This window comes from Geotrypetes seraphini, chromosome 8 (genome assembly GCF_902459505.1).
Source record: "Geotrypetes seraphini chromosome 8, aGeoSer1.1, whole genome shotgun sequence".
NCBI classification, from domain to species: Eukaryota; Metazoa; Chordata; class Amphibia; order Gymnophiona; family Dermophiidae; genus Geotrypetes; species Geotrypetes seraphini.
The window spans coordinates 157,596,838-157,610,517 of NC_047091.1; the positions used below are offsets into that span (position 1 = coordinate 157,596,838).

Consider the following 13,680-nt stretch of genomic DNA (forward strand, 5'->3'; position numbering starts at 1 on the left):
AAAGTTACGATAAGACGAAGATAGCAGATTATATTTATAACAGTGCTGTAAGTTAAATAAAGCTTACGATCTAATTAAAATAGACAAGAGTACATAAATATTAGAATAAAAATTTTGCAAGGCTGATATTTATGTGTAGAACAGATGTAGGTGCATGCTAGTACTTTAATTTCTGCATCAGCCTACAGGCAGGCACTTAAGCTTCAGGCAAATAATCAGTGGGGACTGTAACCGAGCCCTAGGGAGTCATAGGGGCATAGCCATGGGGGGGGGGGGTCTTATGAGCCTGGGCCCTCCTTTTTTCAGTTCAGGCCCTCTGCCAAACTGCAGAACCCAACAGCTGGCAGGGATGCCCAAGCTTCACGGACTGAAAAGCTCCATGGCCAAAACATCCCCTAGTGTGAGGAAGTTGGCAGCATGCCTTCCAGATGCCAACCCTGGCATTCTTTACGCATTAACTGAGCATGTACCTGGAGTACCAAATGTTGGCTGGAAAGCATGCTGACTTATGGAGGGGGGTAAGGGAGGAGGAGATTCAGGTTGTGGAGTTCTTTGGCTGGAGGGGCTGGGGAATTCCTGCAAGAAAATCTAGCATTATAAATTTGTGTGTGTTAGGGGGGGGGGGGGGGGGAAATGAGTGAAATGAGAGAAATGAGTGGCCTTCTCTATTTCACCCTGAAGCCTCGCCAAAATGGGCTGCTGGCAACGCCCCTGGCAACCAAAATCTAAAACTAAAAATGAAAACAAAAGCAAAGAGAGAGAGATCGGCCGCTGCCTCGCCTGGGGATGAAATGAACTGAGGAGGAGGGGCGTGAACTGCTAAATTCGCACATGCCCAGAGAGCTCTTTTTTTTCTGGTCCCCTTCGGGCGAGAGGGTCCGCTCTGCAGCCGCCCGGATGACGTCAACCCAGGCGCGCGGCCCGTCCACGGAAAACCTCCCTTCGCCCTTTCCGGACATTCAGCTGCCCGATTCGAAAGGGCTTCGAGAGCTCCCGGGTCCCCCAGGCTGCGCTCAACGCCAGCTCGCGCGCCGATGGAGAGAGAGGCCGCTCGCGCTCCGCATCCTTCTTCGCTCCTCCCCCCGCCCGGAGGAGGGGTTTGGCAGCCAGAGGCGGCGGGGACCAATCGCAGCGCCGCTCCCGCTGGGCTGCACATCTGGGCTATTCTGGGCAGAGGCAGGAGGGCTGAAATCTGACTCCGGGAAATTTCGGGGCAGCCAATGAGCGGCCGGTCGCCGTCGGGGCCGCAGAAGCGCTGCGCTGGGGCTGCCATCGCCTGGCTAGCGGCGAACTTCGGCCGCGGCCGGGCCACAGCAGGTAAAATGAAAGGAGGGGGAGAGGTCTGCGGGGGCGAACGGTTGCATGCGGGTGGATGGGGGAAAAGGGCCCGGGGAGACCGGAGGAGCGGAGCGGGCTTCGAGTGGAAGCATCCCTTGCCCCGGGTCAGACTCTCCCTAGTGATTGTGCGGCATTAGGTGAGCACCAGATGTTCATCTTTAGCTAGACTTTCGGTGCATGCTTACGGCTTCTGTATTCTGTAGATGTTCGCCGGGGACCTCGCGTCACACGCGGCTAAGATTTGATATATTATCCGCATTGAATTGGGGCATGCAAAGTTTAGATAACGGATCCTCTGCATAGATTGTGTCTTCCATTAAGAGGGGTTTTTTTTAAGCGTTTTAGTCTACGCTGTTGAGAACCTGGAGGGAGGACGTGGGAGGTGCAATTAGCATTTTCCGTCTGAATTTCTCTTCACTGTAATATTTGCAGATGCACATTGGAAAGCAGCTCGTGTGCTTGGTTGTTTGTTCTTTTTTTTTGGGGGGGGGAGTTGCTCATGATTGCAGTGCATTATGTGTGTAAAACTTGATCTCTTCAGACCCTATAATTATCGAGAACTGAGACGTGTGAGTTGAAAGCAGTTTATAGAGCCTATAAAGAGTTTTACCTTATGCAAAATTGTCATTTCTTTAATAAGACATTAACTATTTTTTTTCTGTGGCCCTCCAAGTACTCTATTTTTTCTGCAGCCCTCACATTTAAAGTTTAATATCTTTTCTTTCTCAAAACTGACACATTTCAATCACTATATTGAAAATAAAATCATTTTCCCTATCTTTGTTGTCTGGTGACTTTATTTTTCTGTGCTTTCAACTATGTTTCCAGGGCCTTCTTGTTCTTTGACTGTTTTTCTCTCCATCTTCACTTTCTGCCTTGCATTCATCTTTCAAATCAAAATCATTCAACTGACCCGCATTGGTAACAAAATTCATGGAGAGTGATCAAAATAAAGTTTATAAAAATACTCAGAGATATGGAACTCTTTAGGGAAGACTTGAATACCTCCCTTGGGTGAAGAGTTCACCTTCCAGTCATTGTGATTTTATAAAAACTTTGATCACTAACTCCACAGAATGTTGCTTAATTCAGTCTCAAAAAAACTTTCATAATAAAGATTTATAACGTATTTGAGAGTCACTGTGTGTTATAATATGTTTTGAAATAACACTTAGCTTAAACAGGACTTGGGGGTCCCAACGTGGCCCCGTTTCGTTCCCTGCGTCAGGGGACCCGAGTGGTGTAATTCAGACAGATTCCTGATGAAATGCAGTTGAAAAATGGCTCTTGTGACTATCAAAATGATTCTAGTAAGAAAACAAACAGTAAAAGCAAGAGTCAGGTGTGGATGTAGCAAAACTCTAATAACCACACTGAGACTTGAAACTGACACATTCTTGCAACAGCTCTAGGGAATTTGCATTCATCTTTGGCATTAACTTAATGTTCAATTTTTCTGCTTTCTTTTCAAAATCTATGTTTCCATGTCTTATCTTCCCTTCCTATCTCTCTCTTCTTCCGTCCTATATCCATGGTCTGGCATCTCTTTCCTTCCTTTCTCTCCCTCCCTCCTTCCTTCCTTTCCCCTGGTCTGGCATCTGTCTCCTTCCCTTCCCCCCATGCCCTGGCATCTCTCCCTCCCCCTCCATGGTCTATCTCCTTTCCTTCCCTCCCTCCCATGAACTTGGCATCTCTTGTTCCTCTCCTCTCCCTTGTCTTCCTTCTCCTTCCTTCCCTCTCTTTCCCCAATTGGGTGCAGCAGCAACAGAAGCAGCATTTCCCTTCCCCCTTTCCTGTGCAGCAGAAGCATTTCTCTTCCCCTTTCCCTCCCTCTCCCTTTCCCTGTACAGCAGCAGCATTTCCCTAGGGTCCCCCTTTCCTATGCAACAGAAGCATTTCTCTTTCCCCTCCCCTTCCGTTCTCTTCCTTGTGGAGCAGCAGCGTGTCTGGCCGGCTCAGTTGATCGTTCCGTTCAAAGCCACGGGTGGCGGCTCCTCGTGAGATCCGCGCCTGTGTCTGAAGCCTCTCTGATGTTGTGACGTCAGAGAGGCTTCCGATGCAGGAGTGGATAGCGCGAGGAGCCGCCAACCCGCGGCTTTGAACGGAACAATCGACTGAGCCGGCCAGACACGCTTCTGCTCCAAAAGGAAGGGAAGGGGGGAAGAGAAATGCTGTTTTGATTGTGTCCAGACCGCGGGCTGCAAAATAGCACCTGGAGAGCCGCAAGCGGCCCATGGGCCGCATTTTTGAGACCGCTGCTATAAGCGGTGGACCTTGAGCTCATGTCCCAAGATTGCTAGTGCTGGATAGTGCCATTTAAGTCACTCTATATAAGAACATAAGAATAGCTTTACTTGGTCAGATCAATGGTCCATCTAGCCCAATATCCTGTCTTCACAGAGGCCAATCCAAGTCACAAGTATCTGGCAACCCCCCCCCCCCCCCCATAGTAGCAGCATTCCATGCCTCTGATCCAGGGCTGGTTTTAGTCATTGTGGGGCCCCCATCCCCTTTCTTCCTTGTCCTCCTACTCCCCTCACCTGTTATCTTCCCACCATTACTACCACACATAATACAACTTTAGGTTAATTTTTTTTATGGTGAGGGGTAAAGGTACAGTAGGTGTGTCTCTGAAAAATTTAGTAACTTACCCCAATTGAAAGCTGTCACCTTATTTTCCATTTTTAAAAAAATTATATTTAATTTATAATGTACTGTTTATAATATATCTGTTTTTGAAAGTTACAACTGCTATTTTTATATTTTCCACAGTACAGGAGGACACTGCAATCTACTCCTAACTGGTTTCCCACAGTGTCGCCTCTCCCCCTTGCAGTCTGTGCTAAACTCTGCTGCACGACTCATCTTCTACCAACCTTGCTACGCTCATGTCATCCCTCTCCTTAAGTCACTTCACTGGCTCCCTATCTGCCTTCGCATACAGTTCAAGATCTTATTGCTGACCTACAAGTGTGTTCATTTTGCTGCCCCTCATTATCTCTCCTCACTTCTTTCTCCTTATACACCTCCCAAAGAACTCCGTTCCTCATTACCCTTCTCCTCCACTGCCGATTCCAGATTTTGTTCTTTTCATCTAGCTGCCCCCTATGCCTGGAATAAATTAACTGAGATTGTCCGTCAAGCCCCTTCCCCTTGTTTAAAAGCAGACTGAAAACCCACCTTTTTGATATAGCTTTCAATCCTTAACCCTATTCCTCTGCCCTCCAACTCCAACTGCTGATTAACCGTTCCCCTTAACTGTATCCATGACATCCTGTTTGTCTTTGGGAAGCAGAGCTGAGATTGTGATGTCATAATGCCTCATTCCACCAATAAGAGCCAACCTCATTAGTGATGTCACAATGGCTTGACTGTCCTGTACTCCTCTTTGCCCTCCAACCCAGCCAGCTGATTAACCGTTCCCCTTAACTGTATCCATGACATCCTGTTTGTCAGTCTTGCCTATTTAGATTGTAAGCTCTTTCGAGCAGGGACTGTTTTCTTACTCTTTGTGACTCTGTGCAGCGCTGCGTGCATCTGGTAGCGTTATAGAAATATTTAATAGTAGTAGACACCAGGGATTGTGAGTTCAGGGAAGGAGAGAGACCACTGATTCTATGCTAGTGGCCTCACAAGACTGCTGCGGGAAGCCATGGCAGCTATTTTGACTGCAGAGCTGGCATGGGCAGGAGCAACTGGGGTGGCTGCTGCCTCAAAGAGGCCACTAGACCACCAGGGCTTCTAAAGGTAGTCTTGGAGGTCCTTGGGATGGTGGTAGGGAAGCGAGAAGAGTGGTTGCTGGGGAGGGTCAGTTTCAGCCAAAAATGCACTGGGATTTTTCATCCAAAACTGAAGCGCAGCCAAATCCAGATTTCGGGCTGGTTTTAGCACCAAAACTTGATCGGCCTCTAGTTACCACAATACACATCTCAATAGGCATGCTTTAGAGCAGTGTTCTTCAACCTTTATACACCTATGGACCGGCAGAAATAAAAGAATTATTTTGTGGACCGGCATCGGTCTACAAACCAGTGGTTGAAGAGCATTGAGCTAAGTTGTGGGCCAGACCCCGCCCATCTCTACCCAATCTCCGCCCTGCCTCCATAATAGTATTAATTGAAACACTATTTTTTCAATTAATTTTTCATAGATACACACAATATAATCTTATTAACAACACATAATGCTTAACCACAAAATTAAACTACACAAAGCACACTGACAGCAGATGTAAATTCTCAAACTTGACATAAATCAATCACTAAATTCAAAAATAAAATCATTCCCCCCTACCTTTGTTGTCTCCCTCCCTCCATGCTATGCCTTACCTTCTGGCCTGCTCCCGCCTGGCCGTTTTATACTACCCCCGGTGTTATATTCAGGCCGGCTCCCTCTTCCTCACTGATGCAGTGCACAAAGCTGTGGGCAGCGGCTCCTTGCATGTCCCGCACCTCATCTGGAAGCCTTCCTTCTGATGTTGCAACATCAGAGAGAAGGCTTCCGGTTCAGGCGCAGGATGCACGTAGGAGCCGCTGCCCGTGGCTTTGTGCATTGAATCAGTGAGGAAGAGGGAGCTGGATTGAAGATAACGTCGCATCGATCGCATCATGGACTGGCAGTTGAAGAACACTGTTTTGGGCCTGATGCACGTGCCGGCCCTGTGGACCGGCAGGAAATTTCTGTGGACCAGAACAGGTCCATGGACCAGTGGTTGAAGAACACTGCTTTAGAGAACTTGAAACAGCACAGATATGATGCTCATAATATTACTACTATAAAATGAAACATCTTGATCTTCTGCCCAAGGAGCTAGGACAGACAAAACGAGTAGGTCAAAGTCATTAGAGTAGAACGGGTACATGTGGATCGATTTTCCACTCTGTCAGAAATTACAAAGACACTCGATGAAACTGCAGGGAAATACTTTTCAAACCATTAGGAGGAAATATTTTTTCGCTGAGAAGATAGTTAAGCTCTGGAACGCATTGCCAGAGGTTGTGGTTTTAAGAAAGATTTGGACAAATTCCTGGAGGAAAAGTCCTTAGTCTGTTATTAAGATATTGGGGAAGCCTAGGCTTGCTCTGGATTGGTAGCATAGAATGTTGCTACTCTGGGTTTTTGCCAGGTTCTAGTGACCTGGATTGGCCACCGTGAAGATGGGATACTGGGCTACCATTGGTCTGAACCAGCATGGCTATTCTTATGTTCTTACATGAGCCAAGTGTAGGACAATTAAGCCATTGTAACATCACTGATGAGGTTGGCTCTGAGGCACTGTGGAATGAGGCATTATGACATCACAATCTCAGCTCTGGAATGTTGCTCTCATTGGGGTTTCAAAATCTTACTATTTTTTGAGATGCTGGAATGTCACTACTCTTTGGGTTTTGGCCAGGTACTAGTGACCTGGATTCGCCACCGTGAGAAGGGGCTTCTGGGCTTGATGGACCATTGGTCTGACCTAGTGAGGCTATTTTTATGTTCTTATTAGGATAAATAGATGGGCAATTAAATTGGAGGCAAAATTATATAAGTTGAATAAGATATGTGGAACTGGTCTCAGTTACAAGATGTGTGGCAAGCTAGTCCAGATGTGGAGTGAGTGGATAACCTGTGTCCACATGTATTAAAGGCTTGGGAGAAGAGCCAGGTTTTCACCTGCTTCCTGAAGCAAGGTAGTCTTCAGTTAGATGTAGCCAGTTTGGGGGTAAGTTTCAGAGTGTGGGGCTGTCCCTGAGAAGGCTTGCTGGCGGCTATCACATCATACAGTTTCTTTTGATGAGGGTGCATATAGAGATGAGTACCTTGGAGGCCTCAAAGGTATGCAGAGGACTAACTTATTCTTTGGGCACTCTGGTTCGTTTCTGAGATCCTTGAAAATCAAAGCTAGAGCTTTAAATTTAGCCCTATAAGCTGCTGGTAGTCAGTGTAGGTTTTGCAGGAGGGGTGTGATGTGGTTGTGCCAGTTGCAATCCTCTCTCGGTTGTGCTTCAGTATTCCGAATTAGTTGGGGCTGGTGCAGAGCCTTTTTAGTTTGCTCAGCGTACAACAGTGGTCTGAAACTTGCGGCCCTGGGGCCAGGTATTATGTTTATCATAATCGCAAAAGTAAATGAAAAGTTTCTTGATCATATGGTTTATTAAACTTGTTATACCGCTCATTCATTTTACTGGTCCAAGCGGCAGTGGCGTACCTAGGGTATGTGGCACCCGGGGCTCATCATTTTTTGACACCCCCCCCCCCCCCATGTAAAAAAATATTTTTTGTAATGACCATGAAACGGAATAAATGTCAGAATAGAAACAGGCAGTGAAAATTTTCTTATATTCCAAACATAACATAACATAAATTATGTCTGAATTGTCATGACATCAGAAGTACATATGGAGTAGTTGCAGGTGATGCTTGGGACAGTTCTGATTGTGTTAGTCGACGGCGGGTGCCCCGCGGGAATACTCGAGACCGAGGTCGCCCTCGAGGGAGCACCCCCCGGCCCCGGACTTACCGTCCATGTGTGCCGTGCCTGTGTTCCAGGACTTGCTCCGGGCGCTTATTGCCTCGGAGCTGTCCGGTGCCCTCGCGCATCTGCAGCTGGCTTCCGCCTCGACGGCTTCGGCCTCGCCAGCCTCGGCCTCGGCGGCCTCGGTCTCGGTGGTCCCAGTCTCGGCCCCGGCCTCGACCCCCGGGGTAGTCCCGGCCTCGCTCCCGTCCTTGCCCTCGACCTCGGTAGTGGACCAGCCTGAGCGGAGTGTGCGGCCTCGGGACAAGGTGCGCAGGGTTCGCCGGATTTCAGCCACCTCTTCCTCGTCGAGGTCCTCCCGGGGCTCATCGCCCTCGGGTCGGCCTCGGGCGAAGCATCGGGCGAGGAAGCCCAAACGTCTTTGGGGCTCGCCTCAAGCGTCTTGGAGCTCCGCCTCGATAATCCGAGGCTTTTCCGCTCTTCTGAGGGTGGGTTATCGAGGGACCCTTCGCCGAAGAGGAGGGAGCTTGCCTCGGTGCCTCGTACCCCGGGGACTTCACTTAGGGGGTCCTCGGGGCATCGGAGGTCTCCGACCCCAACCAAGTCTTTGGGTGTGGCTTCTTGGGGCTCGGAGTCTGGCACTGGTAGACCCCGGTATTCCCGTGAGGCTTCTCCTTCCTTTTTGGCGGAGTGGGCCTCTCGTTCTCCTTCCCCGCCTTCCAGGCCCTCGTCCTTTTCGAAATTTGTTTTGGATATGGGGAGGGCATTGGATCTCGACCTTGTGTCTGGCTCTCAATACACTAAGGAATTTTTGGAGGAACAAGATTTGCCTTCTCCTCCGCGAGAGTCTCCACGTCTCCCTTTGAACAAGGTGCTGCACCAGACGTTTCTGAAGAACTTGGACTCCCCTCTGACCGTCACGGCGGTTCCTTCCAAGATGGAGTCGAAATACCGTACTGTCCCCTGTAAGGGGTTCGAGAAGGCGCAGTTGTCCCACCAATCTTTGTTGGTAGAGTCGGCGTTAAAAAAATCGCAGCCTTCTCGGGTCTCTGCAGCGGTCCCGCCTGGGCGGGAGGGACGGACCCTGGACAAGTTTGGTCGTCGCCTCTACCACAACTCGATGATGGCAACCAGGGTCCTTAACTATGCCTTCACCTTTTCATCCTATTTGCGGCACATGGTGAAGGCGATGCCTCGTTATCACGGGGTCATGCCAGATTCCCATAAGAGGGACTTTGGCAAGTTTATGGACTCCTTATCTCAATTGCGTCTGTACCTGTTCCATGCGGTTTAGGACGCCTTTGAGTTATCTTCCCGGGTCGCTGCCTTTGCGGTGGCCATGCGCCGTCTCGCGTGGCTCCGCACGGTTGATATGGACCCGAATTTGCAAGAGCGCTTGGCCAATTTGCCATGTGTAGGCTCTGAATTGTTTGATGAATCTCTTGAGGCGGCGACCAAACGCCTGTCGGAACATGAGCGCTCCATCGCCTCTTTGGTCCGTCTCAAACCCCGGGTGGCGACTCCGAAACCGTTCAGACCGCCACCGCGCCGCTACCCGCAGAAGTCGACGCCGGCGTTTTCCAGGCCTCCGCCTCGGTGTCCCCCTCAGCAGAGCAGAACACCCAACCAGAAGCCTCAGGCGCAAGGGGCGTCCAAGCCCGCGCCGTCTTTTGACGTGCTGCGCGGATGGGGGCTGGCCCCCTCCGCACTGACGCCGAGCCCGCTTCCCATCGGGGGCCGATTGTGGGCCTTTCATCCAGGCTGGGCTCGGATAACTTCAGACGCTTGGGTACTCCGGGTCATCTTGGAGGGTTACTCTCTCAACCTCTTGACGCAGCCGCCGGAAAACCCGCCAGATGCGGCTCCTTCCAATCGACACCAGCTCCCTCTTCTCCTCTCGGAAGCCAAGGCCTTGTTGAGACTTCGGGCGGTGGAGCCGGTGCCCCCCACACAACGGGGACGGGGGGTTTACTCCCGTTATTTTTTGGTCCCAAAGAAGACCGGGGACTTGCGCCCCATTTTGGACCTCCGGAAGCTCAACAAGTTCCTGGTTCAGGAGAAGTTCCGTATGTTGTCGCTTCCGGTCCTGTACCCGCTGTTGGAAGCAGGGGACTGGATGTGCTCCCTGGACCTGAAGGAGGCTTACACCCATGTTCCGGTGCATCCTGCCTTCCGCAAGTTTCTTCGATTCCAGGTGGGAAAGTTGCACCTTCAGTATCGGGTCCTGCCCTTTGGGCTGGCTTCGTCTCCTCGAGTCTTCACGAAGTGTATGGTAGTTGTTGCAGCGGCCCTGCGGTCCCAGGGTCTGCAGGTTTTACCCTACCTGGACGATTGGCTGATCAAGGCCTCTTCCAGGGAGGGGGTTATCTCAGCGACCCGACAGACTATCATCTTCCTTCAACGTCTGGGGTTCGAAGTGAACTTTCCCAAGTCTCAGTTGTGCTCGGCTCAATCCCTTCAGTTTATCGGGGCCGTGCTGGACACGGTTTGCCTACGGGCGTTCCTCCCGCCTCCGCGGTTGGAGGCCCTGATTCGCCTGAGTTCACAGATTTCGCTGCAGACTTCGGTGTCGGCACAGCATCTGATGGTTCTACTTGGCCATATGGCGTCGACAGCGCATGTCACTCCATTCGCCCGCTTGCACCTGAGGCTTTCTCAGTGGACCTTGGCCTCCCAGTGGCGTCAGGATCTGGACCCGCTCTCCTTGCCTGTAGCAGTGACTCTTTCCTTGAGACGCTCACTCCGTTGGTGGACCAACTCTTCCAATCTTTCCGGGGGTTTGCTCTTTCTCGTCCCTCCGCATCGCAAGGTCCTGACCACGGACTCTTCGGAGTATGCGTGGGGGGCTCATCTCAACGGTCTGTGGACTCAAGGTCTATGGTCAGCGGAGGACCGTCTTTGTCACATCAATGTGTTGGAGCTTCGTGCCATTTTTCTGGCAGCTCGAGCGTTCTGCCTCCTCAGTCGTCTTCTCCAGCCGCACGAGTGGTCGCTAAACTCCCAAGTTCTGCACGAGGTCTTCGATCGCTGGGGGACTCCTCAGGTGGATCTGTTTGCCTCCCCGGAGACTCACAAACTGCCCCTCTATTGTTCTCGGATGTACTCCCCGGACCGTCTCGAGGCCGATGCCTTTCTTCTCGACTGGGGAGAGAGGTTCCTTTATGCGTTTCCTCCTTTCCCTCTGATCCTGAGGACGTTGGTTCATCTCAAGTCGTCCAGAGCCACTATGATTCTCATTGCGCCTCATTGACCTCATCAGCACTGGTTCTCCCTGCTCCTTCAACTCAGTGTCAGGGAGCCTCTGCTTCTGCCTGTTTTTCCCTCTCTGCTGACTCAGAGTCGGGGTTCGCTGTTGCATCCCAATCTTCAGTCCTTACATCTGACGGCTTGGTTCCTTTCCCCTTGACTGCGGTTTCTGTGTCTCAGTCGGTCAGGGAGGTGTTGGAAGCCTCGCGCAAGGTCTCGACTAGGCTTTGTTATTCCCAGAAGTGGACCAGATTTTCATCCTGGTGTTCCTCGCACCATCTGGATCCGAATTCGGTTCCGGTGTCTTCGGTTCTGGAATATTTGTTGCATTTGTCCAAGTCTGGACTGAAGACGACTTCTATTCGAGTGCATCTTAGTGCTATTGCTGCTTTCCATCGGCATCTTGAGGGTCGCTCTCTCTCTCTTCATCCTCTGGTGACTTGTTTCATGCGGGGTCTGGTGAATGTTCATCCCCCTCTGAAACCTCCTCCTGTAGTTTGGGATCTCAATGTGGTTTTGGCTCAGCTGATGAAGCCTCCTTTTGAGCCTATTGACAAATCTCATCTTAATTTCTCACTTGGAAGGTGATTTTTCTGATTGCACTCACCTCAGCTAGGCGGGTTAGTGAGTTGCAGGCTTTGGTTGCAGACCCACCTTTTACTGTGTTTCATCATGACAAGGTGGTTCTTCGTACCCATCCTAAATTTTTGCCGAAGGTTGTGTCTGATTTCCACCTCAATCAGTCCTGTCGGTGTTCTTTCCGAAGCCCCACTCGCATCCTGGCGAGGTGGCGCTTCACACACTTGACTGTAAGAGGGCGTTGGCTTTTTATCTTCAACGCACTCAGTCTCATCGGAAAGTTCCTCAATTGTTTTTGTCCTTCGATCCTAATCGGTTGGGACGTCCGGTTTCCAAGCGCACCTTGTCCAATTGGTTGGCTGCTTGTATTTCTTTTTGCTACGCTCAGGCTGGTCTCGCGCTGCATGGTCGGGTCACGGGACATAAAGTCCGAGCGATGGCAGCTTCTGTCGCTTTCCTCCGGTCTACTCCGGTGGAGGACATCTGCAAGGCTGCCACTTGGTCTTCGGTTCATACTTTCACCTCCCACTACTGTCTGGATACGTTGTCCAGAAGTGACGGCCGGTTTGGCCAGTCGGTTTTGCGTAACCTGTTTTCCTAAATTGCTATCCTCCCACCTGCCCTTTTTTTTTGGTTGGCTTGGAGGTCACCCACATGTGAGAATATGCTGCCTGCTTGTCCTGGGATAAAGCACAGTTACTTACCGTAACAGGTGTTATCCAGGGACAGCAGGCAGATATTCTCACAACCCGCCCTCCTCCCCGGGGATGGCTTCTTTGCTGGCTATGGAACTGAGGACCACGAGGTGGGGATGCGCCCTCTAGTGGGCAAGAAGGCATGCACATGCGTGGTGCAGCATAGCAAACTTGAAACTTCAATCAAGTTTGCTTGAAAAGCTGTCCGCGCTGGGGCTCCATAGATGACGTCACCCACATGTGAGAATATCTGCCTGCTGTCCCTGGATAACACCTGTTACGGTAAGTAACTGTGCTATTTAGACGGAGGCAGAAAATAGAGTAGGAAGACCAGAGAAGAAAAGGAAAGGAAAGAGAGAGGAGAGAACGATATCAGATCTGAGTGGAGGAAATGAAAAGAGAGAGATGCTAAAACCCACAGGGGGGAGGGGAACAGAAGGAAGATGATGGATGCCAGACCAAATTGGGGGGAGAGGGGGGGCAGGAGGAGAGATGGCAGTGAAAGACAAACAGTGGATGGAAGGTGCAGATGCTGGATTGAAGAGATAGGGCAAACGCTGGATGGAAGAGAGTGAAAAGACAATGAAAGCAGAAACCAGAGACGACAAAAGGTAGAAAAAATACTTTTTTTTCTATCTTGTGATTAGAATATATCAGATTTGAAATATGTATCCTGCTAGAGCTGATGTTAGATATAACTGGGGAGTGCAAAGCCCAGGCAGTACTTCTTTAGCTTCCAGCAGGTTTAGAGCTCTCTCTGATCAGGGGGCAGTTGCCCTAGTTGCACTCCCCTAACACCATTCCTGCCATATGTGACTGTGGTATTCTGTTAGCATGATATTTGTGAAGCATTCTGTAATAATTTGGCTTATTCAGTTTTCTTGATAGTAGAGGGGATATATGTGAAGGGGAGGGGAGACGGGGGTTTTGTTGATCTTTGCCCTGTATTTGTATTTATAAAATGACAATTGTACAGAATATTGTTTCTTTTTATACTTTAATAAAATATATTCAATATAAGATCATAACTATTTGAGGCTTGTGCGGATGGGATCAGATGGTTTGTGGGACCGAGCTTGCGGGGACAGGGCGGCAATGTTTTTAAAAAAAAATTCAGTCTTAGTAGTTTGCCGGTCCATGAAATAATTATTTTATTTCTGCCAGTCCATAGGTGTAAAAAGGTTGAAGAACACTGGTCTAGAACATTCAGAATATATGAGTAATATCAGATTGATTTAGATCTTGTCCGAATGCTTCTTTAAAAAACCCTGTTTTTTTAACATATGTCTCTTTAGCTATAAGTGACAATATTATTATTAAGACTTAACCAAAAGGAAAGATTTATAAACTATAAAGAGTTTT

At 49.7% G+C, this 13,680-nt stretch overlaps 1 protein-coding gene across 4 annotated transcripts in view; it reads left to right on the forward strand.

Annotated features, from left to right (window-relative positions):
* The first annotated feature begins 914 nt into the window (after positions 1–914).
* Positions 915–13,680, forward strand: part of CAMKK2 (calcium/calmodulin dependent protein kinase kinase 2) — a 125,181-nt gene continuing 112,415 nt past the window's right edge. For 3 of the 4 annotated variants that reach the window (XM_033956771.1, XM_033956770.1, XM_033956769.1), the window contains exon 1: positions 915–1,317. The gene's annotated coding sequence lies outside the window, so the exon portion shown is untranslated. Of the gene's footprint in view, positions 1,318–1,391; positions 1,476–13,680 lie in introns of those variants that run through there. The other variant, XM_033956772.1, reaches the window with a different exon arrangement.